This window comes from Cyprinus carpio, unplaced genomic scaffold (assembly GCF_018340385.1).
Source record: "Cyprinus carpio isolate SPL01 unplaced genomic scaffold, ASM1834038v1 S000004765, whole genome shotgun sequence".
Taxonomy (NCBI): Eukaryota; Metazoa; Chordata; class Actinopteri; order Cypriniformes; family Cyprinidae; genus Cyprinus; species Cyprinus carpio.
Genome location: NW_024877451.1, coordinates 1 through 1,318, shown reverse-complemented (window position 1 = coordinate 1,318; position 1,318 = coordinate 1). Strand labels below are relative to the sequence as shown.

Sequence of the window (1,318 nt, the reverse complement as noted above, 5' to 3'; positions counted from 1 at the left end):
GCATCCTCTTTTGTTCTCTGGGAGCTCAGCTCTGCTCCTCTCGTAAAGTGAGGGGTGCCTGCCCAAACCCACATCACTATTTGTCTTCCAGATGGTGGGCAGTGAGGGAGTAGTGGTTCCATGGTGTAATGGTTAGCACTCTGGACTTTGAATCCAGTGATCAAAGCTCAGTCTCATCTTTGCAGTGGCCACCACTTAGTTGTAGAGTTAACTGAAAGATCGTGCTTTTTGTTTGTAAGGCCCTTCTTGGTCTTTCTCCCCCAGTATATGTGTGGACTCCTGTATTACATACACTACCTGTGGATCACTCAGGTCAAGCGGCCAACCTCTCCTTTCTGTTTCCCACTCTCAAAGGGACATCTGGCTGTTGCGGGTGTTCTCCCTAAGCTCTGGAAGAGTCCCCCTCCTTATGTCAGGTCCACCCCCAATAAATGACATTTTCTGAGCTTTCCTGTTATTGTACCACACTTTGCATCAACTTCTGATTTTATTTTTTATTGTTTTCTTACATGTGATTTATTACAAATAATTGACTTGGCTTTCACAAGATCGGGATCCTGTATCAGAAGTAACTTTTGTGATCAATTAAGTTGGAAACCATGAGAATTGCAACAGGGTAAGTACTTCCACGGAACCTTCACTACACGTTAAATTTGTTATCTGCACACACACACAGACGTAAAAAGGCAGCACAGATTTGTCTTTGTGCATCTCTTCTTTTTTTTTTTTTTTTCTTTATGGTCAACGATTCTTGATATTTGACGTGTGTGCATTTGAAACATCTGATTGACCAGGCATTTTGGACGCCTCGTTTCGTCCCCCATTCGGGCTAATTGGAGTTGTACTAGCATGACTGGAAATAGCTGCCTGTGGGCAATACTTGCTTTAACTTCCATTTCTGAAATCAGCTTCCTACTTTCATTAGGACTCTGCTGACTATCCTACACACCCAACAGGTGAGGCTAGAGGGTACGTACTTTAGCACTTTTTCTGCCATAGGTGCAGATTTTGTGATGCTTCTTGCGCTTAAAGCCATTTGAACAGAGATGAAGAATATCGCTCAGCATCCGGCCGGTTAGCTCAGTTGGTTAGAGCGTGGTGCTAATAACGCCAAGGTCGCGGGTTCGATCCCCGTGCGGGCCATCCTCTTTTGTTCTCTGGGAGCTCAGCTCTGCTCCTCTCGTAAAGTGAGGGGTGCTCTCATGTAAATCCCTGCTGGTTAAGCCACTGGTGGGTTTGGCCGAAACAGCTCTGTTGGAAGAGCTGCTAGACTGAAGTTCTAAAGGTCTCTGGTTCGATCTCGGTTTCGCAGATGCTC

General features: G+C 45.5%; 1 non-coding gene across 1 annotated transcript; it reads left to right on the top strand.

Moving 5' to 3' along the window:
• The first annotated feature begins 1,069 nt into the window (after positions 1-1,069).
• On the top strand, positions 1,070-1,143 carry trnai-aau. The gene has a single exon. It is a non-coding gene; the product is annotated as a tRNA-Ile (tRNA).
• Positions 1,144-1,318: the final 175 nt, after the last annotated feature.